This window comes from Loxodonta africana, chromosome 10 (assembly GCF_030014295.1).
Source record: "Loxodonta africana isolate mLoxAfr1 chromosome 10, mLoxAfr1.hap2, whole genome shotgun sequence".
Lineage (NCBI taxonomy): Eukaryota > Metazoa > Chordata > Mammalia > Proboscidea > Elephantidae > Loxodonta > Loxodonta africana.
In genome coordinates, this window is record NC_087351.1 from 20,875,600 (window position 1) to 20,900,338 (window position 24,739).

Below are 24,739 nucleotides of genomic sequence, written 5' to 3' on the forward strand. Positions count from 1 at the left end.
CAATCATTCAGGAAGTTCCCTCCAGCTTTCAGAAGGAGAAAAAGGTTTTATACTAAAACACTATAGAGAAAGCCAAGCATTTGAAGAGGTCATTCAAGGGATTCTTCTAGTTCCCAGTGGGGAGGTAGGGAGAGGGGGTGCAAAACGCCACAGCCAGCTTATAGTTTAGACTTTTTTTTTAATGCTGATTTTATTATCATTCTCATTTTATATTGATTCAAAGGTATTAGTTAAATATCATTTCGTACATCCCATTCTGAGCATTAAAAAATGATATTTGTATATAGCCTGTGCCCTCTGCTTCCGTAAAGATAGCAGCCTTGGAATCCCTGTGGGGGCAGTTCTACTCTGTCCTATAGGGTCGCTGTGAGTCATAATTGACTCCATGGCAACGGGTTCGGTGGGGTTTTGTTATTGTTTTTTGTTTGATTGGTTGGTTTTTGTTCGTTTTTTAGCCATCGCTTTATCTTTATAAAAAAATTATTTTTTTATTGTGCTTTAGGTGAAAGTTTACAGAGAAAATTAGTTTCTCGTTAAACAATTAATACACAAATTGTTTTGTGACATTGGTTGCCAACCCGGCAATGTGTCAACACTCTCCCCTTCTCTACCTCGGGTTCTCCATTTCCATTCGTCCAGTTTTCCTGTCCCTTCCTACCTCCTCGTCTTTGCCTTTTGGGCTGGTGTGCCCACTTAGTCTCAGATACATGGTTGAACTAGGTGTGTTATTGTTTGTTTAATATGCCTCTCTATTCTTTGACTAAAGGGTGAACTTCAGGAGTGGATTCACTAGTGAGTTAAAAGGGTATCCAGGGGTGTTGTTGGGTTTTTGTGCCCTCGAGGGAGTTAAAAGCGATACAGTATTTACTCTTCAAAGTTTTCATCACTAATCCTAAATTATAACCAATATTCAATTTTTCTTGAGCATTAAACATCCATATATTCACTGGAAATATCTCAGTTTCATGAACCGTTTATCCAATAATTATTGTTTATGTGCAAGGTCCTACATTAAAAAAGAAAACATTAGCTGCTGCCTTTAAGTAACTTGCAGACAAGTAAAGCAAATAAAATTTGTTTATAAATGATTATGATGCACAACAGAAAAGAATTAAGTGACAGAATTTTGTAGAAGACATTGTCTATTCCAAAATTCCCAAGTAGATAAAGAGAAGCACAGGAAAATGAAAAGGTCTGCCCAAGATAATTTTGTTACTGAGTTACATGTCTGCGAATTGGCTACCCAAATGGCCCAGTTCTCAGTGTGGTATTTGACCCTAAAGGTGGTGTACCATTTGCATAGCTCATTGAAACAGGAAACATGTTGAAATGTCTTATGAAATGTTGCCTAGGCATGAGGAAAGGCAACTATTGCCACAAAAAGTGGAGCCCTGATGGCCTGTAGTTCGAATCTACCAGCTGCTCTTTGGAAACCCCATGGGGCAATTCTACTCTGCACTATAATGTTGCTATGAGTTAGAATTGAATTGACAGCAGCGACAGGAGCAACATAAAGTGATTTGGTAAACAGGAAGACATTCTTACCACACAATCCTGACAGAAAGACTTAATTTACTGCTTAATGGCCATTCTTTCTATGATGACTTTTCAAATTCAGAAACTGGGAGAGATACTATGTAAGGATAACCATCAAAGTGAAACTGTAGAAGTGAACCCAAGCAGCCAAACAATAACTATGTGTATTCATCCATTCCCAACCAAGAAAAATGGTATCAATTATGATTTACAGTATGAAAACTACAGCAACTAAAACAGCGTGTGGATCTTAGTATAGGCGTTGAAAGCATGGGCTTGGAGACTGGACACATAGGGTTTTAATCCAGTCTTTGCCATTTGTTAGCTGAAGGACCAAAGATTTCTCTTTCTCATCTGTAAAAAATTAAAGTACATTCCTCCTTTACCACTCTTGATACAAAGACCAACCTTCCATTTAAAAACCTGAGCTCTTATCATACTTTGTTTCGTGTTATTGTTTGCAGTAGGTTTTTCTGTTGTTCTGCTAGCTGATAATAGTAGACATATTAAACTAAGTGGGGACAAGAATCTCTTAGTGCCTAAGCAGTATTGTACACATAACAGGCACTTGATAAATGACTGTTGATTTGAACTTTGTGGATAAAGATCAGAGAAGCCAACCAGAGTTAAGGTCTTGTGATTAATCAATAAATCCTTACCAACCCCACGCCATCCCAATTTCACTAGTATCACTATGGGTCAAAAGCAGTATTCAGCCCATGAGTAATTTTCTAGTTTCATGAGTTTTCTAAGACCACCATCAGAAATAACAATAATAAACCAGAAAAAAAAAAAAAAAGTTGCCATAAAGTCGATTCCAACTCATAGTGACCCTATAGGACAGAGTAGTACTGCCCCATAGGTTTTCAAGGAGCAGCTGGTGGATTCGAACTGCTGACCTTTTGCTTAGCAGCCGAGCACTTAACCACTACGCCACCAGGGCTCCGTAACAATAATAGCTATCATTTATTGACAGCCAGTTGTAAGTCTGGTGTTTTCCACATACTAACTCACATAGTCCTCATAACCACTGTCCACAAGAGATATTTTAACCCCACTTCCTTTTATATCATCAAAATGAGACTTACTTAGATGGATGTTAACTAGGGGGACAAGGTCACACAGCTTGGAAGTGAAAAAGCCTGGATTTTAACTCAGGTCTAGCCCAAATGTCCTTTTTTTTTTTTAATTCAGTTATATTTACAATATTACAGGTCTTACCTTGCAAACTTTCCTACTTTGTATTTTATTGAAAGGATGATATCCACTAGTGAAATTCAAAGGTGTGTAAAACATTTATACAGCTTATCAGTAGCATTTAATTTAAATCCCCATGAGACTTCCTTCTGGAGTCCCTGGGAGGCACAAACAGTTAAGCACTAGATGACACTAACTGAAAGACTGGTTGTTCAAACCAACAAGAGGCGCCTTGGAAGTAAGGCCTGATGATTTGCTTCTGAAAGGTCACAGCTTTGAAAACCCTGTGGACCGGTTCTACTCTGCACGCATGGGGGCACCATGAGTCGGAATCTACTCAACAGCGAATAAAAACAAAGACTTTCTTAACACCTTAACTGTTTACTTTCAGAATTCTCAGGTCCAGTTCCCTCAACAACTTACCGTATGATGTAATTTGGGGGTGCCATGTATTATCTACTTATCAGTTCTTTCTGCTATAAACTACAAATGGCGTCTATTAACAGAATACATCAAAGCTGTCATGGGAAGCAGCATGTGAGAGGTCCAGGGCTTGGGATCTCCATGTGGCATTGACCTTCCCCAGTTTGTCCTCGCTTGCTTCTATGCCTAAACTGCTCCTTTTATATCTCAACACTGATTGGCTTAATACATACCTTACACCGATATATCCTCATTAACATAACAAAGAAAACTCTATTCCCAGGTGGGATTATAGCCACATGTATACAAAAAAAAAAAAAAAAAACCCTATTGCCACCAAGTCAGTTCCGACTCATACCACCCTATAGGACAGAGTAGAACTGCACCATAGGGTTTCCAAGGAGCGGCTGGTGGATTCAAACTGCCAACCTTCTGGTTAGCAGCCAAGCTCTTAAGAATTGAGCCACCAGGGCTCCTGCACATGTACAGAGATTAGGAAGTACAACACACATTTTTCGAGGGCACAGTTCAATCCGTAATAGTGACCCTGTGTTTAACGGAATGAAAGTTTTCTTTGTCCTGCACCAACTTCATTATCATTGGTATATTTGTGTCCCTCGTTGCTGCCATTGTGTCAATCCATGTCACCGAGGGTTTTTCTTGCCTTGGCTGGCTCTCCATTTTACGAAACATGATGTTCTTTTCCAGCAATCAGCCCCTCCTGATGATGTGTCCAAAGTAAGTGAATCAAATATCCTGGATCCACAGTTTTCCTTGGCTAATTTTTTGAAGTAGATCACCAGGCCTATCTTCCTAGTCTGTCTTAGTCCGGTAGCTCCGCTGAAACAAGTCCACCATGGGTGTCCCTGCTGGTATCTGTAATACTGGTGGCGTAGTTTCCAGCGTCATAGCAGCATACATGCCACCACAGTACAACAAACTGACAGACAGGTGGTGGTATATGAGTAATAGGTACCTGACTATCAAGAACACTTAAGGTTTTCTAACATATGATTAGAATAAAGTACATCCCCTTAAAGGTTACATGGCCCTATAACTATTGCTTTTTAACTGTCCCACATTATTCCTATTGGAAAAATTTCACCAAAATCCAATTTGAAACCTCCTACTTCTTGGCTACTTATATTGACCTAGGAATCATCTTTATAAAATGATATAATTTTTCCACAAATAGTGTAATGCTGACATAATATGCCAGACATGTGACATCTTATATTTACACATATAATGAGATTAAGAGCATAAAACTTAAAGCCAGAAATCTGTTGTACATTTCTATATAAATAGTACATTAGAAAGCACTTAGTTCTTTAGTTCCATCTTATCACACATCAAGCTAAGCATATGTTGTGGTGGTGTTATTTCAATATACTATTAGTCACGGTTTTCTTTTTTTGTTTCTTTTTTCAGTAAAAAAAATTCATACCACAAACTAAACTTAAAGACACAATCAGTAATTTCTAAGTTGAATATCCTTTAACAGTAATATATTTTCCTACAACACAGACAGCAAACCTAACACAGTGTATGTCACACATTGCGGGAAAGAATAATGTTGTAAGCAGAGACCTTGGTATACAGGAATTCTAGCATTTGGGAAATCATTACTGGACAACACTAAGTAGTCCTTATGAATTTCGAGTTTTTAAACATTGTACATTCTAGAGTTTGCCCATATTCAAAATTGAATTTTTGTGAGCAAGAGTGTGAAATTGTAGTGCAGTAAGGCTCTCTCTGTTCCCTCAGGAGCTATATGAGTCAGACAAAAGAGAAACTTTTCATAGTTCTAATATTTTTATTGGACCCTTTCTGGCTACTCATTGACCCTTATACATACATGTGGAGACTCTATCCTAGAATCATCTCCTAAGACAAGGATTTGTATACAAGTGATTTGTGAAAGAAGTTCAGGGTGGGGAAGGGAAGGAAACCAGGCACGGTGCTGTCTCAGGCAAAAGTCCCCAAGGTCCAAAAGTCCTAAACTCTAGAGTATACATTATACTGTAGAGAACCAAAAAGCCAAACCCTTGCTGCCGAGTCAATTCTGATTCATAGTAACCCTATGGGACAGAATACAGATACCCCATAGGGTTTCCAAGAAGTAGCTGGTGGACCTGAGCTGTCAACCCTTTGGTTAGCAGCTGAGCTCTTAACGACTGTGCCACCATTGCTCTTTAGACTGTAGAGTTGTCCCCAAAAGGCAAGCAAACTGGACTTCCCTACCCCTGGATGGTCACTGAGAAACTTCCAGACTCTTTGCCTGCTGAGAGCCAAATGACTCCAGTAGCCCAATGGATGTGGCTTTGAAAGCTCACCAAAGGGAAGTGAGCACACAGAAAAGGTGGAAGAGAACCCAGGGGGATCTGGCCAGGGAACAGACATCGTCTGCCACACAGGCTCTCTCCCAGATGCCAGAAATGGAAGTAGAGCCTGACTAAAGATCTGTTTTCCTTGGTATCAGTTAAGAATATTTTGGTTTCAGAATACAGAAATAGAACAGATCTCCCTCCATCCAGTATCCATGCAACATCTTTTGGTTCCATTTCTCAGCTCTGCTTCCTCTGGGCTTACTGCATCCTGAAGTGACCTCCCATCAGCTCAAACCTCTCCTCTTATGGCCATAGCTATTCCAAGCTTCATATCCCTGTACCACCAAAAACGAGTAGAAAAGAGGGACTTTATATCCCAATTTTCCCAGCAAAAATTGTAGATTACTTGACTGGACCAGTTTAGATAACATGCACAATCCTATTCTAATTTATAAGGTCATAGACATGCATTACGTTCATTGGCTTAAGCCTATTCCCATTCCTGCATTCCTGGATCTGGCATAAGTCAGGAGCGGAGTCAATATCATTCAAACGTCATAACTTGAACATTCAAGACAACCTTAGAAAGGAAGAAGAGGAAAGTGAGTGTTAGGAAAGAAATTAATAAATAACCACCTTTCTCTTGTTCTTCTTATAAATTTGGATTAACTGTATTCTGAACCTAACTAATTTTAGCCTACAGATATGGCAGTGTTTGAGTCAAGTTGTAGGCCAAATCTGTGTTAGCATGATTGGTTTTAACTGGAGGAAGGGATAAGGAATTCCCCAAAGTTAGGCTGTGGTATGTGAAACACAGCATATATTACCACCATCATCACTCCACGCCCACAGACAAAAGAAGCCTTATACTGTACTTACTCTGATGAACAAAGGTTTGCCATTAAATATGGCTTTTTAATTTGATGTCCCAAAAATTTCCTATGGCCTCAATATTTGGGGCAGGCCAGAAGAGCAGCCATTCCTTCATTCATTCAGTAAATATTAAGCACCTAATATATACCAGGAGCCCTAGTGGCTCAATGGTTAAGAGTTTGGTTGCTAACCAAAAGATTGGCAGTTTGAATCCACCAGCCACTCCTTGGAAACCCTATAGGGCAGTTCTACTGTGTCCTATGGGGTCGCTAAAAAATAGGCAAACAAATAAAATATTTTTAGAGGGTGATAAATACTACGAAGAAAATAAAACAGAATGACTTGAAGTCAGGGCAGCGGAGTGTTTATGTGAAGAACTGAGACTTGGTTGACAACAGGAAGCCAGCCATGCTAAAATCTCTGAAAAGAACATTTAAGGCAGTGGAAAGAGCAAGAATAAACCCAAGAAATAGGAATTAACTTAGCGTGTTAGAAGAAGAGAAGAAAAAATCCAGCATGGTGTGTGATGAAGGCAGAGGCGGGTGCAGCTGGAGAGGATGCCAGGCCAGAGCCCATGCCCGAGCCCTCCATGTCTCTCCCTGAGGGCAATTAGTGTTCGGTCTGCCCGGTGAACATATAGGAGCTGGAGATGAACTTCAACCTCCTGCTGTCTTCATTCTCCAACTCCATTCTTAGGGCAGGGACTAGGGTTCTTTAAGCCACTGGTGCACCCTCCAAAGCCCTGACAAATCCTTGATGGTATGTTCTGTACAACACTAATTCCTTTAACTTTTATTGATTTTGCATTGGAATATCTTTACTTTTTCCTTACTTTAGAACCTGTACAAGTATACAATATCTAGGATTTTCATCTCTTTTAATAACAAAAAAAACTATCTCGTGCATACCATTTTATACTTTTTCTTCCCCCACTTAATAAGAGACCATGGACATTATTCCAGGTCTGTACATGTAGCTTCTCTTCATTCTTTTTCATCTCTGCAGGATATTTCACTGATGTTGTTGTTGTTGTTAGGTGCCGTTGAGTCGGTTCTAACTGACAGCGACCTTATGTACCACGGAGCAAAACCCTGCCTGGTCCTGCGCCATCCTCCCAATTGTTGCTGTGCTTGAGCCCCTTGTTGCCGCCGCTGGGCCAGTCCATCTTGTTGAGGGCCTTCCGCTTTTCGGTGATCTTCTAATTTACCAAGCGTGATATCCTTCTCCAAGGACTGATTTCTCCTAATAACATGTCCAAAATATGTGAGACGAAGTCTCACCATCTTTGCTTCTAAGGAGCACTCTGGTTGTACTTCTTCCAAGACAGATTTGTTCATTCTTTTGGCAGTCCGTGGTATATTCGGTATTTGTCGCCAACACCACAATTCAAAGGCATCAGTTCTTCTTTGGTGTTCCCTGTTCATTGTCCAGCTTTCATATGCATATGAAGCGATTGATAACACCATGGCTTGGGTCAGCTCCACCTTAATCCTCCAGGTGACATCGTCGTTCGCTTTTTAACACTTTAAAGAGATCTCTTGCAGCCAATTTGCCCAGTGCAATGCCTGTTTTGATTTCTTGACTGCTGCTTCCATGGGTGTTGATTGTGCATCTACGTAAAATGAAAACCATGACAACTTCAATCTTTTCTCTGTTTATCATGGTGTTGCTTATTAGTCCAGTTGTGAGGATTTTTGTTTTCTTTGTGTTGAGGTGTAATTCATATGGAAGGCTGTGGTCTTTGATCTTCATTAGTAAGTGCTTCAAATTCTCTTCACTTTCAGCAAGCAAGTTTGTGTCATCTGCGTAATGCAGGTTGTTAGTAAGTCTTCCTCCAATCCTGATGCCCCATTCTTCATATAGTCCAGCTTCTCGGATTTGCTTAGCATACAGATTGAATAGGTATGGTGAAAGGATACAACCCTGATGCACTCATTGATGAGTGTACCATAATTTATTTCACCAATTGCCTATTGATAAAACATCTACGTTATTTAAAATTCTTTGCTACCGTAAACATTTCCACAGTCAAGTATTCTTGTACAAATATGTTTGCATCCTTGTGGATCTATTTATGTAGGATAAATTCTCCATGATGTAATTGCTGAGTCAAAGAGTATGAGAATTAAGATAAATAATGCCAGATTGCCCTATGAAAATGTTTACCATCTCCCACACTTAGCCAATACTAGAACTAATCAAACTTTGCAAATCTGATAGAAGAAAAATGTTGCAGAAGCTCTTATTTTAATCATTTACAAATTCCTAGATTATTGCCCTTCATTTCTGGAATATTTTAACTCCAGGCCCTCTGTCAATTCTTCGTGATTACAAAGTCCTTCCAAGGTAGGTAGTCCTTCCAAGACCTACTTTTCTCTACCCTCAGACAGCAGACCTCATGCTCATACACTGAACCTTGTCATTATCCATCAGTGAAACCCCTCTGCAATCTTACTTCAAGCATCTCACTCTTTGACTGCCATCTGTTATTTCTCCAGTTCACTGCCCATAGTCCTCTCAATGCTTCTTAGCCCTCTCTTCTCCTCCTTTTCTCCTTTTCCCTGGATCTCAAGGCCGCTCATTATGATCACGCTATGCATTCACTCTCACCTTCCTTGTCCCTCTTTCCTTCCCTCCATTACATTCACCTGACAGAACTCCAGCCCCAGTTAAACTCAGCTCACTGCCTACGCTTCATCTGCACCTGGACAGCTAAACATGGCTAAAGAACAACCACAGCCATACTGTCTCATCTCTCTTTAAATTTGTGAGCATTTACCTTAACTGAGCACTTAGTGCTAAGCCAGCAATCTTACTATATTCCCTAATCTACATATCCCAGGACACTTCTTAATGACTAGTTCACAATTTCCCCTCTCATCCCAGACCTCCAACACCTCTTCCCTCCTCTTGACTTTCTGATGATGACCTTAATTTACTGAGATAATGGATGCAATCAGAGGAAATTTTCTATACCCCCTGTCCATATTTAATATTGTATCCACATCTGCCTTCCTCCTGTTACTGCAGATGAGATATCTTTGCAAGTATCTAAGGCCAATTTTGAGGCAAGGTAACTTGAAACTGTAAATAGAAATACTGAAAACAATTTAATTGAATCTTTGCATGTGAGCAAGTCAAGGTAGAAAGGGATAAGTTTGCTGTTAGCCCTCATTGTATGCTGGACATGACAGTACATGTAATCTAATGCTTCATTTCATCATGGAAATGGAAGACAGGCCTTGAATTATTTGGCCTCCACCCTCATTTAATAAATTGTGACTCAAAGAAGTAAAATGACTCTCCTTTAAAAAAGGGGAGAGAGGGCAACTAGAGGAACAATGGCAGGCAACATAAGGGTAGGTTCACAAACTTTTTCTTTTTTTCTGTAGAAATTATCAAAAATAAATAAAAGAAAGTAAAAACAAAAATGTGTGATCTATACTATAACTAGAGAAGGATCAAAACGCATTATCTAGATATAGAACAATTTAATCCAAATTGAAATAAGACAATAGAAATCTACACAGAATTCCTCTTCTAGAGAGCTATGTACTGAGGGGATAAAATGTGAAGGAAATTGTTTTTAAAAAACAACTTACTGGGTATCTCCCAATTGTATCCTCAATTTGGAGGGATAGAAATTGGAGCAAAGAAAAAGATGTTGTTAATTCCATTTGGAAGCATCAGTCTTTTATTGTTTCAAAAATTACCTGAAGCCCTGATTGGAAGAGCTACCAAGCTTGATCATTTCTGCCTGGACTCAGGAGGAAAGTGTGAGAAAAAGTCTCTATGGAGCAATCGTCTTTATCAGAAACAGCAAGCAGCAGCCAGCAAAGTCAGGAAAAAAATGTTTGACCAAGCCGTACAGAACACACAGGAAAATATCTGGGTTACACTGAAGAAGGGAAACAAAGTGAAGAACAGACTACCACTCAACCCTAACTCTACTGACGTATCAAGGAAATGGAGAGGCTAACAAAAACAAAATCCCTTGACACTTCCTCACACCCTCCCCCTCAACAGCTATGAGACAAGTGACACTGCACATTGGCACATGCCCACAGTGTATGTTCTGATGGCAGATTCACTGACTTCCCAAGCATTCAGGGAGGAAATCAAGAGAGACTTGGAATGAATGACCTCATTGAGAAATGAGACCTAGCAAATAAATTTTGCTCCTACCAAAAAGAAAACGGGGGACAAAGAAACGGAACATACAAGATTCAAATAGAGAGGATACTTTGGAAGAAAATGTACTTCAAAAAATGGTATAAAAATTTTTCAACTGCTTTGCACTCTCCATGAAATTGAAGAGAATGTGGACTTTATGAAATAATAGAATCAAATGCGGCATACGACAAGGAATAAGATGAAAATTAAGCTGGAAGAATTATAGAAATGAATTGAGGGGAAAATAACACAAGGAAAAAAATTCAAAGTATTAGAAAAAGCAAAGAAGAGGCTCAGCAACATAGAAAACCCAGACAGTGATGAACTATTGGGAAAAGTCACACAGCAAGAAGAGGTTAGAAAGAGTTAAGTACTTCAAAATACCAAACTAGATGTGAAGAACAATGAAAATTTAACATGTGGAGCCCTGGTGGGGCAGTGGTTAAGAGTTTGGCTGCTAACCAAAAGGTCAGCAGTTCAAATCCACCAGCTGCTCCTTTGAAACCCTATGGGGCAGTTTTACTCTGTCCTATGGGGTCGCTATGAGTTGGAATAGACTCAACGGCACACAACAACAACAAACAACATATGGTTAGTGTATGCTGAAAAAAGAAAACAGAATAAATGAAATCCACAAAAATTCAAAGAAAAATCTCTGGAAGTGAAGGAAAACCTGAACCCACAGATCAAAAAAGTTCAATTTGTTTCAGAAAATGTTCATAAAGAATGACAAATATGGAAATATATCTTTAAGTTATTAAACTTTAAGGGTAAAGAAACCATTTAGAAAAAAGAAAATGATTATATAGGTTAAGGGGGAACTCACAGGCTCAGGTTTTTTTCACATTACAGATGTGAAAACAGTGGAACATTGTCTACAGAATTTTCTGGTGAAAACCGTACACTTCAGCCAAATTGATACACTTGAGAAAAAAATTCTTAAATATGTAAGGACCCAGGAAACACATCACCCATAAGTGATTTCTCAGAATCTTAAGACATAATCCACACTTCCATTTCCAACAATATGATAGATTAGATTCTAGGGTTGAAAGATTTAAACAAAAAACCAAAATCATTGCCATTGAGCTAATTCCGATTCGTAGCAACCCTATAAGACAGAGCAGAACTGCCCCATATGGTTTCCAAGGAATGGCTGGTGGATTCAAACTGCCAACCTTTTGGTTAGTAGCCGAGCTCTTAACCATGCAATATTTGAGATGTACTTAGCCTAAATGATTATTCCTTGTTTATCTGAAATCCACACTTAACCAGGCACTTTGTATTTCTAGCAACCTTAGATAGTCTGAAGAACATCCCAAAACATACATGTAGAAATGTTGGATTAAAAAAAAGACAAACAAAAGCAAGAGAAATCTTTAGATGAATAGATAGAAAGCAAATTGGTAAACTGAAGCTGCAACTGTGGAAATCATTTGCTAATCATGGTAACCAAAATGCTTTTGTGTGGTTATTTAAAGACAAAAAAAAAAAAAAAAGCTTGGAGCTGTATAAGCTGAAGAGCCAGATCTGAGGCCTGTATTCAAGGACTCTTGAAGGGCTACAATGCCTGTGAAAGGATGGTGTCGTCGATTGAGTTATATCCCCCCGGAAATACGTGTCAACTTGGTTAGGCCATGATTCCCAGTGTTGTGTGGTTGTCTTCCATTTCGTGATTGTAATTTTATGCTAAAGAGGATTAGAGCGGTATTGTTACACCACCCTTACTCAGGTTGAGGTCGCTACGAGTCAGAATTGACTCAATGGCACTGGGCTTGCTTTTGGTTTTTTAGTTATGTTGAGGTGTAATCCATACTGAAGGCTGTAGATTTGGATCTTCATAAGCAAGTGTTTCAAGTCCTCTTCACTTTCTTCAAGAAAGGTTGTATTATCTACATATCATTGGTCATTAATAAGTTTTCCTTCAATCCTGATACCATATTCTTCTTCATATAGCCCAGGTTCTCAGATTATTTGCTCAGCATACAGTTTGAATAAGTATGGTGAAAGGATACAGCCCTGACGCACACCTTTGCTGACTCTAAACTGCAAAGTATCCACTTGTCCTGTTCAAACACCTGCTTCTTTGTCTATGTTCGGGTTCCTCATGAGCACAATTAAGTGTTCTAGAATTCTCATTCTTTGCAATGTTACCCATAAGTTGTTATGATTCACACAATCAGATGTCTTTGTGTAGTCAATAAAACACAGGTAAACATCTTTCTGGTATTCTCTGCTCTCAACCAAGATCCATCTGACATCAGGAGTGATATCCCTTGTTCCACGTCCTCTTCAGATTCTGGCTTGAATTTCTGGCAGTTTCCTGTTGCTGTACAGCTGCAACTGCTTTTGAATGATCTTCAGCAAAGTTTTACTTGTGTATGATATTATTGATATTGTTTGATAATTTCCATATTCTACTGAATCACCTTTCTTTGGGATGGGCACAATTATGGATCTTTTCTAGTCAGTTGGCCAGGTGGCTGTCTTCCAAATTTCTTGGCATAGACAAGTGAGTGCTTCTAGTGTTACAACCATTTGTTAAAACATCTCAACTGATATTCCACCAATTCCTGGAGGCTTGTTTTTAGCCAATGCCTTCAGTGCAGTTTGGACTTCTTCCTTCAGTATCGTTGGTTCTGGATCACACACTACCTCCTGAAATGTTTGAACGCTGACCAATTCTTCTCAGTACAGTGAGTCTATGTATTCCTTCAATTTTCTTTTGATGCTTCCTGCATCATTCAATACTTTGTCCATAGAATCCTTCAATAGTGCAACTCAAGGCTTGAATTTTTTCTTCAGTTCTTTCAACTTGAGAAATGTCAAGCATGTTCTTCCCTTTCGGTTTTCTAACTACAGGTCTTTCCACATTTCATTATAATACTTTACCGTGGATGACCCTGCTGATATTTGAAATACCAGTTGCATAACTTCCAGCATCACAGGAACACACAAGCCACCACAGTATGACAAACTGACAGACAAGTGGTGGTTTAGTATCTTAGTTTTAAAAAAGTGTGCCATTGTAATTTAAGATGTTAGCATTGGGAAAAGACTGAGTAAAAATATACAGGAAATCTCTGTTATCTTGGCGACTTTCGTAAAAATTTTAAATTGTTCCAAAATAAAAAAGTTCTTTAAAAATAAATCAAAATAGCCAAAATGTTTTGAAGAAATGATCTTTGTGGTAGATGGAAAAATACATGATATAGCAAGTATGGTAAAATGTTAATGGTGGTGGTGTTATGGATATTCGCTGCAAAATTCTTTCTACTTTGCTCTGTGTTTTTAAATATTTCATAATAAATATGAGAAAGAGGTCATTGTGGGTAATATGAAGAGAAAGCTTAGCATAGTAAGGTCTAAATGAGCCTGTGGGATTTAATTCTGACTCCATTGTGGATTTCTCATATGATTCTGTGCAAAATATGTAGCTTGATTTAACTACCTGAATTACTAATTTAAATTATGAAACCAGTCCATCCTATCTTCAGGTCTAGATAAAATTGCCTTATTGTTTTAGAAATACTAGATGTAAACCCAATACTGTCAATTCCAACTCATAGCAACCCTATAGGACAGAATAGAACTGCCCCATAGGGTTTCCAAGGAGTGGCTGGTGGATTCTAACTGCTGACATTTTGGTTAGCAGCCAAGCTCTTAACCATTGTGCCACTAGATACTAGCTGTGTGTTATCTCATCAGCAGAGGGATGTTAGTTGCGCTTGGTACTTTTTTAAATGATACTAATGACATGGTGGTAGAATCGGAACAACTACTGCCCTGGACTTGGTCAGCATTCTTGTTATGCTTCAGCACCGTTTTATTTACCATCCCAAACCGTAATTTTTTGGTTACTCACTCCAATACGACAGTAACTCCAGTTTTGAATGGTGCATATTTCTCATTATGAGTCTAAACACACAGAAATTGCTCTGTTTTCAGTCACTACATGGTGTTAGAATAGCATATTAAAAATAGTATGACACATTTGCATATTTTTCGGTATTAAAAACCTCATGAAACAGTTATGGAAGATACACAGCTGGTGCTTTTGAAGTATTTTTTTTAAAGAAACCCTTATCTCCTTTCCTATATTAAAAAATACACTTTCAAATGTATCGTCTGAGCCAAAAGAGTTGCAAACCTTTAAGCAGGAAAACTTATTCATAGAAGAGAAGAATTTCAAAGGAAAGGAATTGTAAATTTTCAGTCATTGTGTCCAAATGATAGATTTTTAACCTAAAATGATAAACTACTTCTTCACCAAGTCAGATATACATGGTAAGCAAAAAGTAATCAGGAAACTCCTACAAAATATGGCTGCATTTCAGCAGAGAGACTATTTACCTAGTCTACAGAATAGTTAAAGGGATGCTGCTTTATTGTAAAAGAGAAGACTACACTTTGTGACTTAAAATGACAATTTCTGATCTAATGTGAAGGACTTTTTCTTTTCAGAGCATTTTCCGTATCTTCATGAAAACCAATAGTAACACCTTACCTTATAATTAAAAAGGAAACTGTATGCCCTTGAAAAGCTAACCACTCTCATTTTAACAGTTGCCAAAAAAGAGACCCAAATTGAAAAACAGTGTTGTTGCATTTTATTATTTTCTCTAGGATCTAAATATGGGCTCTTTCAGTTTTAAGAAAACATGTTTTTTTCAACTCTATGATCACATCTTGTTCACTTGATTAACATATAATTCAAATGCAGACTATAAGTTCTCATTTTGTTTCTGAATTATAGGTTTGTTTTTTTTTAAAGCTTTTAAACATAGGAAGTAGAGTCAAAAATTTCACATTTCATAGTTCAATTTCACATTAGCTAACAAAATAAGAGGGTCCTAAGTAAAGGAAATTGTCATATACGAAATTAAAAGTTTGCCACTTTGAAGCTCTAATCCTACTAGAAAAAAGATGATTTCTGTCTAACTTGATCAGCAATAGGTCTTTATTGCTTTAAGTATTAATTGATTAGGTTCTTATTAAGGTCAAAGGTACCCTTGGCTGACCAGAGGTGACCAATTAGCCCCCCTTGTCAGCCATGCTTACTTACATTGACTGAACACGATGGTAGTTATTCGACTGTCAAGTCAGAAGGTCAGTGAATCTTTTGTGCCCTTTGTCCTCCAAAAGTGCACCAGTCATTCAGACACCAGAACGCATTCGTGACAAAGACTTTGTTTATTACTTATTGACTTAAATCACTCTTAGAAACAGGTGTTTCATTCTCTTTGGACAAATGATATATCATTTCTTTGTGAAACACTTGAGGTCAGGTTGAAATCCTGTGGTTAATTGTGTCTGAGGATTTTGTTCAGCAAGCAGCTTGCCCTTAAAACTCTAAATGGCTTTCTAAAAAGCAAACTGAGCAGGTGATGATATCCTTTTACAATATAGACATTTCTTCTCCTGCTGAAGTGACTTTGCTGTAATTGCAGCAAGCCGGAACAAGTTGGGGACCCAGGTGCTGAAATGCCTCTGGGGCACCAGTCTCAAAGTTGAGGTTGAAAACCACATTTGAGCCTCACCTTAATGAGGACTTTGGTATGTTTTTTAAATACATTACCGCTGACATGGGAGATTGAATGTTTGCATGGAACAAAAAGGAAATGAGAATTCAAAGATTATGCATAAACTGGTCATCTTAATTTTCCACCTATACTCCCAATAATTTTTATCATCATAAAGCATTACTCCTAATTTGTATTTTACTGATGTAACTAGTTGCATTTGTTGGGATCTAATCATTTTTAATTCTTTTACTTTTCCCACTTATCCTCCCCTACTTAAATTTAATGTCGTTATCCCTTATATTTTCTGTTATTGATTCAGATATCCCTGATGATTCCAGGAATTAGATTTTACAGAAAAAATTGTTTAGTACAAGTGAAGTTGTGCCTCCAGATCCAAGTAGAAACTCAAGAGTCAGCCAGGTCTTTCCTTTACTTTCTGTCAATCCCAAATATATATCCCAACAAGCATCATATTCCACAATTTTACTTGCTGAATATCAATAAATACAAGTGCCCTCCACTCCGGCCCCACGACCCTGCTCCACTTCAGCAACTTGTCTCTTAATTGAACTGTTATCTTCTTTCCGGCCTCTCAAATGATTGTCTGGCCCTCTGTTGGCATAGGCTAAACTGAGATTCCTTCAGGATAGGGACAGTACATTTTCATATTGTATTCCCACCACATAGTTCAATGCCTTGAACACATAGGTAGTCAGTAAAACTTTACTGAATTAAGACATGAATGACCATCGTTAGCTTTATGCTTTACATAAAACGTAAACTCTGACAGTTGGTGATTTTTCTAATTTAAGAACCCATTAAATCAATCTTTCCACTAGTATTAAATTATCAACTAGTACTTTCTTAGACCATCCTAAGAAACCATAAATTACAAATCAATAGCATTGAATATGAAGACAGTATAGAAAGTTAGGGTTAAATGAAAAAATTACTACCAAAATTCTTGAGTAATTAAGGTATGAAGACAATATAAACTTGTTGCCATCGAGTCAATTCTGACTCATAGCAACCCTATAGGACAGAGTAGAACCGCTGCATAGAGCTTCCGTAGAGCGCCTGGTAAATTCGAACTGCTGACCCGTTGGTTAGCAGCTGAGCTCTTAAACACTGCACCACCAGGGTTTCCACCAAGACAATATAGGGATTTATGTACACTAAAAATAATTACTTTGTTTAAAGTGAGATCATTTGATTTTTCTGATGATTCAACATTACGTTGAAAGGTTGTTGGCTGCCGTCAAGTCGGCCCTTGACTCATGGCTACTCCAAGCCCAACAGAATCGACACTCCCCAGTCCTGCGCCACCGCCATGATCTGTTGCAGATCAGACTGTCTTAATCCATAGGGTTTTTACTGGCTGATATTCCGAAGTATATCGCCAGGTCTTTCTTCCCAGTCTGTTTTTGTCTGGAGGTGCTACGGACACCTGCTCTGCATCTTAGCAACACACAAGCCACCACCGGAAGACAGGTGATGGCCGCACATAAGGTGCATTGGCCACAAATCAAACCCACAACCTGCATCGAAGGCGAGAATCCTACACTGCACCAACACTGCCCTCATAGATTAAAACTCAGCACTTTTGCTTTGGAAACCCTGGTGGCATAGTGGTTAAAAGTTCAGCTGCTGACCAAAAGGTCAGCAGTTTGAATCCACCAGGCGCTCCTTGGAAACCCTATGAGGTAGTTCTACTCTACCCTGTTGGGCCGCTATGAGTAGGAATCGACTTGATGGGTTTGGGTTTTTTTTTATTTATATATTGTCTACCATGTACTGAACACTTATAATATACTATGTGTAGTCCTCTCAAGAACCATGTAATATAGATATCCTAATTATTATTTTACAGATGAGAAAACTCTGGTTCACAGGGCAACTTGTCCAAAAGCACATAGCCCAGGTTTTACTGGCTGCAAACCCCAAGCTCTTACACTAATTGAACTCCACTTTGCATCCTTCTTTAGAACAACCTATTTAAAATAGTTCTGAAACTCCACTAAAGTTTGTATAAAAATGCTTCATATCCAATGTTGGGGAGGGGGGATATGCCAAAGATGAGAGAAGTGGCAGTAAGAATTAAAGGTAATATGACTTTGTAGTTAAGACTACATAGGCTTTGACATCACGCAGCCCTACTCCTGAGTTCCAGGTCTGCCTCTGTAACCTTGAGTGAGTTAGTTGAACTCTCCAGGTTTCAGTGTGCTTATCTTTAAAATAAATATAATAAAAGTTGTGCGAATCAAATGAGATTATGCAGTTAAAATCTTTACCACCATTTGTGCCTCGGTAAAATGGTAGCTATTGTTGTTGTTAATAAAGGTTTCTTGGCAACTAAATAGTTTGTGGTATATGTGCTTCCCTCCTTGGCTGAATCTGTGTACTCTGGTATTGTGGTGTAGGCGGTCTCTGGATTACAAACAAGATCCATTCTCCTGTCTAAAGATAAGTCGGAACAGGTGCACGCGGTTCTTGCTTAGCCTTACTTTAGTGCAAGAAAAGGCTGCAAACCTATTCAGTGATTTAAAAGCTTCAGGTACAGCAAGTGAAGGCGATTGTGATGAAGAATTTGTTGCAAATAGGGATTGGTTCAAGTGTTTCAAAGTGAGGTCATATTGCACATTTACATAACATTGAAGGGCAACTAAGAGTTGTCCACAAGTCAGACTCTTGTAACCCAGGGACTGCCTGTATATTCCAAACGCCAGGTATTACCCTGAGATCTGTAAGACCATACGATTTTAGGGTTGGTTTAAAGATGCTGTTGTTCTTAGTTGCCATTGAGTTGATTCTGACTCACAGTGACCCCAAGCGTGCAGAATAGAATTGCCCCATGGATTTTCAAGGCTGTGACCTTTTGGAAGCAGATCACCAGGACTGTCTTCTAAAGTGCCTCTTAAGATACCCGAATATCTAAGTTTGTGTGGGAGCCTCGACGTTGATGATGTTTACCAAGTAGGCAAGTGGCACAGAGAGTATTGTGTGTAGAGCAAGCTATTCCTGGTCCCTCAGGATGCTACTCAGATGAGCCATAAAGGACATTCACCTTTTTGGTGAATTACCATGTTAACTGTTGTTATGATGATTTAAAAACTAAATTCACAGAGTTTGCCTGTTTGAGCACCAAGCTCTATGATACTCTCCTAGTTACACTGCATCAGAGTTGTTGTTGTTAGTTGGCACTGAGTCAGCTCAGACTCATGAGGACCTTATGTGTAACAGGACAACTGTGTTGCCTGATCCTGCATCGACTTCATAATCTTTAGTGTGTTTGAGTGCATTGTTGTGGCTATCGTGTCAATCCATCTCATCGAGGGTTTCCCTCGTTTTCACTGCCTGCCTACCAAACATGATGTCCTTTTCTAGTGATTGGTCTTTCCTGATGGCATGTCCAAATTAAATGAGCCAAATTCTTGCCATCTTCACTTCTAAGGGGCATTCTGGTTGTATTTCTTCTAAGACTAATTTGTTCATCCTTCTGCAGTGCATGGTGTATTCAATATGCGTCACCAACACCACAATTCAGATGCATCAATTCTTCTGCCTTCCTTTCTCATTGCCTAGCTTTTGTATGCATATGAGGCAATTGAAAGTACCAGAGTTATGAAGATATTAATTCATGATTGAAACGATCTCTTGACTTCTCTGATGTGCCTCAACCGTTTGTCTCTTCTGCTTCCTTACCACCTCCATGGGTGAAAAGTCCTGAAGTTCAAGGGGATAGGAGCTCTTCATCTTCTTCCATCTGATCCTTGGCCCATTCTGGTGAGGTTAATTAGGAAAAAAATATGGTTATTTTATTTAACAATATTTTTTTTAAGAACTGGCCAACTCTTACTGTTTTATTTATTTTACTTATGCACAAGGAAGTCATGTAGAGCACAGGTTTTATTATTTTTATGCCCTTTATTGAGGTGATGTCAAAGACTCTATAGTCGGGCAGAGGAAGAAGGAGCAACAAAGTGAATTTCACCACACTGAAAGTATGTTGACTTTGGGCATCATCTACTCATTAATAAGCGTTTATTGATTGCCTGCTGTATGCCGATAACTTAGACCTTATGCTAGGTGTTGAGAATGTTATTGTTGTTGTTGTCCTTGTTGTATCTTGTTGAATCAATTCCAACTTATAGCAACTCTATATGACACAGAAGAATTGCCCCCATAGGGCTTTCTAGGCTATAGCCTGGTCACCAGATCTTTCCCCCCTGCCGAGAGCAGCTGGTGGGTTACAACCGCCAGCCTTCCTGTGAGCAGCCAAGCACTTAACCCTTGCACCACCAGGGCACCATAGGTGTTGAGGATACTCTGCCTGTTTCCCCGAGTTCATTTTCACTCATCCTTAAGAAGAAATACAACACTGATTTACACTCACAATAAAATGCTGTGATTCAGCCATTAATGCCAAGTTAAGCTCTTGTTCAGATATCCTTGGAATAATCACAGTTTAAACTTAATGGTTGGTATGCGATCTTAAAGGAATAAACTTCTCATATTTTACTGTTTTTTAGCATGTCCAGACAATCCCCTGTTGTATCTTGCTATTAGTTTGTCTAACCTTTTTCAATCACTTTTTATTGCTATAATAATAGGTATAGTTGCCTAGTTGTTACCTATTATCTCTGGCTCTGTTCTCACAGCTAAAATAAAGCATGATACCATGTATCACCTATTTAAAAATATATATTTTTGTTTATTTTAAGCAAAGGAATTGTGTACATTGGAAGTAGAGGGATATTCTTTATTCTTTTTTCCATTTTTACAGAGTTTCCAGTGATTTTTAGTATTTGGTCTTATCAGGACCCTTCCCTTCTCATCCATGACATTGCTTCAAAAATGAGTTGTTTCAGTAAATATTATTGAGTACCTACCTTGTGCTAGGAAACCGTGGTGGTGTAGTGGTTAAGTGCTATGGCTGCTAACCAAAGGGTTGGCAGTTCGAATCCACCAGGTGCTCCTTGGAAACTCTATGGGGCAGTTCTACTCTGTCCTATAGGGTCATTATGAGTCAAAATTGATTCAGCGGCGCTGGGTTTGGTTTTTACTTTGTGCTAGGCTCTATTCTGCCCTCATAGAACTTACATGCCAGTAGGGGGAGACAAAAAATAAACAGGATAAGGAAGATCGAGGATGGGAGTGGTGGAAAGGGGAGGAGAGGGGGAACTGGGGTTACAATTAAATAGGGTGCTCATAGAAGGCCTCATTGAGAAGGTGTCATTTGAACAAAGGCCTAAGGAAGGTGAAGAATTCAGCCAAGGAGGTTAGTGGGATAAGCCAATCCAAGTAGAGGAAATAGCTGGTGGAAATATGCTGAAGTGGGAGTGCTGGAGGTTTGTGGCTTCTTGGAGGGAGAGTAAGTTAGGCCATATGGCTGGAGAAGAGTGAAAGAAAGAAATAGAAAGCGAGGTCAGAAAGATAGGGGTAGAAGGCCAGGGATTGTGTCAGGCCATATTGGCCCTGGGAAGGAATTTAGACTTTACTCTGAGTACAATGGGTAACCAGGGAGATTTTGAAAGGACGACTGACCTACTCTGACTTATATTTTGAGAAGATCTCTCTAACACTGTGTTGAACATAGACTCTACCTGGGCAAGGGTAGAAATGAGGGGGGCAATTAAGAAGTTATTTCAGCAATCCAGGTGAAAAATCATAATGGCCGGGATCAGGGAGGTAGCAGTGAACTTGGTGAGAAGTGGTTGGGTTCTGGATATATTTTGAAGATAGAACTGACAGTATCTCCTGACAAAAGAAAGAAGGGGTAAAGGAAAGAAAGCACTAACAATATAGTCTAGTGGAGCTGGGGGCAAGATCAGAGAAATACAAATAAATGTAAACAAGCACAAAAATGTGTGATAAAACAAAAATTCATATCCACAATGAATTATCTTTACTGGGGTTCTTCATTACTTATATACTTGCTTTGCTGACATTTTGGGCAATACTGTTAACAGCATCTCGTTCGATAATTACAAATTTGATGACATCTTTTTTTTTTCCCCCTAGATTTGGTTGAATGCAAAGAAAAGCTTTGAAATGTAAATACTTGATAATTTCTTCTTCCCCCAAAATGGATTGAAACATGGCAAAATCTTGAGTCAGTCTTAGAAAGGACCATCTAATTCCAGAGAAACGTAGGAATCCTGGGTCTAACTCTCAGGCAGATAAGAAATAGCTGAATACGAAATACAGACTTCGGGCAACTTTAATTCTTTCCCAAATCAGGTTTACATGAAATATTTTTTAATTCCTTGAGTCCAAGTACATGAATGTCTCTAATAGTTGATACGAAACCAAAAGCCTCTTGCCATCAATTAAAAAACACACTCTAATGTCAAGTAAAAATTATTTTGTTGTTATGTTTAATAGTAGATAATCCTTTTCTGTTATTTACATTAGAACAAATTGTAATTACTGAAGTCCAAAGAATTGTACAGCACTATTTAAGCACTCATGTAAGAATACAAAGACTAGTATGTTGAAAGAGTAAAGTTTCTGAGACAACGTGGGGCAAGTTTGGAAAGATTTTTAAGGAGTGTAAAAATGGTGTGGGGGCGGGATCTGACCTCCAGCCCCACAGAGGGGAAGGAGAACCAAGGTCAACAGTGCAAGGATGACTCCCATGAGGCAGAGGCCAGACAAGCCTCCTCTCTCCACCATCTTTAATCAATTTTGACACCAACCATCCCGCCCACAGCACTCTCTACTGGCTTCAATAATTCATTGCAATGGCCACACAGAACTCACAGATCATACTTATGATTACGGGGTTTATTAGGGAAGTAACAGTTACAATTCAGGCTCAGCAACACTCAAGATACAGTTCTTCCATCAGAATAGCTTCTTCCCAGTCTTGCTCACAGGCACACCTCTCCCTGCCCCTCAGTATCTGCCCAAAGGCACTCAGCTTTCTCTCTCGGTGGGGTGAGAAGCCCACCAAGCCGTCTCCTGCTGCCAGGTCTCTCCTGTTAGTCTCTCCTTCCTTGGTGGTGATAGGCTCCTCTTCTCTGCTCTGGAATTGGCTGTCTTCTAAGGCAAAACTGACCAATCCTCTTGGATTTCCCTATCACACAGTCCTGCCCAATTACCTGGGTGGGAGTTATAAGACCATGGCTAGAAAAGCCACACAAAAATAATCAATCAGTAATCAATCACATCACAAGAAGAAACTATGATATTCAATTTTAGAAGAAAGGGAGATGACATGGTTTGACAGTGGCTTTCTTAGTACACAGAATACTATTTTGGTTATCTTCATAATTGAGTCTGATGATATACTTTGTCCTTTAACAGAAAATTATATTTCTAGTATCTTTCTGGGTACATTTCTCTGACACTAAGCAAACTATTTGTCGGAGGGAAGTTGAATTTACCAAACCAGTCAACCCCAATTCACGGCAGCCCCATATGTGTGTCAGAGTAGAACTGTGCTCCATGGAGTTTTTCAGTGGCTGATTTTTCAAAGGTAGGTCGGCAGCCCTTTCTTCCTAGGTGTCTCTGGGTAGACTCGAATCTCCAACCTTTTGGTTAACATCTGATTACATAAAATGTTTCCACCGTCCAGGGACTCCAACTGAATTGAAGATGGTTTGTATTATTTTAAATAACCTTTTCCTCTGCCCTTTGCATCAGAAAGCCTTAGTCACTCAGCACTGGGTCAGACCAAACCCACTTTTATTACTTTTACTGCAGAACATCAACCCGTATTGCTGGATCAAACATGTTGGTGTTTGCTCCTTCATCTACTCAAGGTGACCTCTAACAAAATTCTGACTGCTTTTCTATCCATTTGTCTGTGAAAAGAGTTTCCATTTTAAACTCCCAATTTAACAGTGGGAAAAGGTTAAAAAGAAAGTCAAACCCTCCTCCAAAAAAAAAAAAAATCGTCCACAGTTTCCCACTGAATCGGAGCCAAAAGCTCTGCCAATTTTGCTCTCATATCTCCGAGCTGTAGCCTGACCCTTTATGTGACCAGTCGGGCTTGTTGCACAAGATCTATCTGGGCGCCTTTCTGAAAGTGCTATCTTCGTCCATATTTCAAAACACTCACAGATATTTTATCATTAATTAGTATTCATATTATGTCTCAAACAATCTGTTCAAGAATAGGGGAAGTGAACTAGTTGAACAGCTCCTCTGTTTGTCTAGTAATTAACATGGATGATGTATGTAGAGGGAAGGCCTTGTAAGGGGAGAAGGTGGACAAATGTTGGGTAGGTAACTCCTGGGACATTTAAAAACTTACCTATCTCAGAGGCTGGGCTTCTACAGAAAATTGTACTTGGCAAACAGGGTGGGGAGACACAGGCCTCTTTAAAAATAGACCCAGGCCTCTTGGATTCACAGCCTCCTAGATTTGCTTTTCATCATGTTAGCATGCCACTTGGGAGCTGGCTGGACTCCCTCGTGCAGTGACATATATTTCATAGTGTGTTGTTTTTTTTTTTTTTTCAAACCATTTGTTCTTTCAACCACAACATGGTTTTCATTTCTCTTTCGAATTTGAGGGTGTATATATAGATTGATCAAAACAATGTTTTCAACATTCCAAACAATTTAGAAAGATAGTGGATGGGTGTCAGTTAATCTATTATGTTCCTCTCCTCCTCCTCCCCCTCTTCAGCTGCTAATCTTAGATCTTGTGTGCCAAATTGTGTAAGATATTCT